Below are 2,788 nucleotides of genomic sequence, written 5' to 3'. Positions count from 1 at the left end.
TTTCCCTCCCTGCTTAAAAAAGAATAAAATAAACCTTGTAAAGATTTTTTCTTTCTTTTTAATTATTCTGACACAGTGCTCAAGTGTCTCTTACAAGAAAGAAAGGAATTCACTGGAGCTCTGATCCAAAACATATTAGAAGTTAACAGCCTGCTTCCAGTTAGCTTCAGCACACATCCCATCAGGCTGCCAGAGAACAGACCTGAGTAGCTTCGAGAAAGGAACTGTATGTTAATCCATAGAAATGCACGAAATTAAGGATACTTTTACTCCTGTTGGTCTTTCCAAGGTTTAAGATTCTTTATAATGCCATCGGCTGCAGCAACAGATTCTTGTTTATACAAACAAATGGTCTACAAACTACACACTTAATCTTGCCAGCCAGCATGCAATTTTCATTACACTGTACCAGCTTAAGCACCCCTCTTTTGTCTGAGTCTTTCGTCAATTACATAAAAGTGAAACATTATTTCAAACTATGGAACACCAGAATGGTTAAGTTCTGCCAAATTTCCAGTACTCGTGTCCCCCATGAAAGCAGGCTTTTACTTAAAAAGAATCCACTTGTACTGTGCCTGGAACATGAGATATTTTATTTGTACTGATTTGTGTTTACAAAATTTTATGGAAGAAAAACAAAGAAAAACAAAAAACCAACCCAAGTTGCTCCAATCTGGCAATCTTTGTTTGCAGAATTCTATAAAGGTAGAAATACTACAGTTAATTTTAAAAAAACAGGGCCTGGAAAAATTTTAATAATGATGTGGCTTGCACATTATTATATTACACAATTATACTTTTATACAATTATACGTATTTTTCTATTATATAGTAGTTCTATTCTTCATACATTATTATACAAGAACAGTTTTTAAAAACCTTGAAGCTTCTCACTGCATTACTAACTGTTTCAGTTTAGTGGATATTTTATGAAATGCCATTGATTTCACCCTAGGCAATGAACTGCTGTACCTAAAAATGTCCACATTTTTAGTTAAATATACTCACAAAGTTCTCTACCTCCTTTGTTTTATCACATGCATGACTGTGTTGCACAGTACCTGCAGCTGGTATTCTGAACGATTTAAAAACTCATTTTAAATCAGTAAGTCATCAACATTTTAAAGCAATAGGTGATTAATACCCTGATTGACACACCTCTTTTTGCCATTAAAACCATAAATTAAATTGTCTGTCCCTTTACAACTGAAATGTGAAACTCGTGGTAATTAAGGGCTGGATGATCATGCCCCTACCAGCATACAGCGAGTACAGAAGCGGGCAGCTGCAAGAACTGCTGGATTTGCTGCAGACCAGGATCCTGCTGCATTCCCAGGCACCCCAGCCCACTGCAGCCCTTCTCTCTGTAGCAAAGATGGCTTGATGAGCAATCTTTCTGCAACACTTCTGCTCTCACCTGAAGCTCACTCCCTGCCAACATCCATATGCAGAACTAGGAAAAAAACCTAGGAAAGGAAAAATAGGAAAGCAGCAGTGGAAGCATCAACTTCCAGCAAGATTTCCACAGATTGGAGAGGAAGGGTGCCAAGCACACAGGCCAGACACTCAGCTCTACTGCTGCGGGGGGAAAAACCATAGAAAAACGTTTGCAGCCACTTACTGACACTAATCCTCGCTTCTCCTTTCTGCTGCATCAAAATTTTGATGAGAAGCATCAAAGAGAAGCATCTTCCTGGGCCCCGCAGCTGCCTGGCTCACAGGGGCTGCACAGCTCCCCTGGGCCAGCAGCCATATGTTGCATTTCTCTGGAAAGGCCCCTAAGAAAATACTGACCCAAACCATATTCCTGACTGTCTCGTCTCTGGCATGGAAAGCAAAACATGTTACAAATGCATTCCCAACCGAGTCGAGCAGACACTCGTCCTAAGGAGGGGTGAGACACTCTGACAGCTGCTGCTTGTCACTGACACTGAAACTCCTGAGCCAGCTGAGCACAGGGCTCAGCAGTGCCCAACGGGGGACACGGGCAAGAGCAGCACAGTGGCATGGGGGGATGTCTCCTCCAGGATGCCAACCAGGGCGGGCACCGCACATCCAGTGGGCACCATTTCCAGTTGGCACACCAATGAAACTGGGGAGTGACAGCAGGTTTTGCTCTGTGCTTCACTGGCATGTGGCTTCCCCAGGCCAAGTATTGGCTGGTTCCTCCTGTGGTACGCAGGCCATGTCCTAACTGAACGACAGACATAGCATCAAACATCCTAAGAGCACCACTCACTCCGCACACCTCCTGTCCTCCTGCCCTCACACAAGGAGGGACATGCGAAGCCCCAGCAGCTGAGCATGGACCTGCCCACTGCCCGACAAAGGAGGTCAGCCGAGGTAGGGACGAGCCTAACCGATTAAAAAAATAAGTTATCCAGTATCACAGGGCTGTCTCAAGCACCCCTGCTGCCAAGAGAGATGTATTTCGTTTTGGCCTTAAGCCAGCCTTAAGACATCCCGTTTCAGTTCCTGATACTTCGGGCATTTGCTCTCCCTACACCCACTTTACAGATACAAACACAGGCAAGGATAAAAAGCATTCATCTTGTTGAAACACCCAAGGCTCAAAATAAGAGGAATGCCAGAAATCACTCCAACTGAGAACCAGGGACGTTGTGAAGACTGCTGTACAGGCTACTCCGATCCTGAAGGAATTCAAACACATACACTGGGCACTCCAAAGAGGCAGCGGTTCCCTCTCTTGTCATGCAGCATTTTGTCTGTGATTTATGAGAAGAAAGAGCTATTGGATTACACAAACAGGGAACAAATACATGTAATT

This window comes from Nestor notabilis, unplaced genomic scaffold (assembly GCF_000696875.1).
Source record: "Nestor notabilis isolate BGI_N333 unplaced genomic scaffold, ASM69687v1 scaffold1732, whole genome shotgun sequence".
Taxonomy (NCBI): Eukaryota; Metazoa; Chordata; class Aves; order Psittaciformes; family Psittacidae; genus Nestor; species Nestor notabilis.
The sequence above is the reverse complement of the archived record's forward strand: the minus strand, read 5'-3'. Positions refer to the sequence as shown.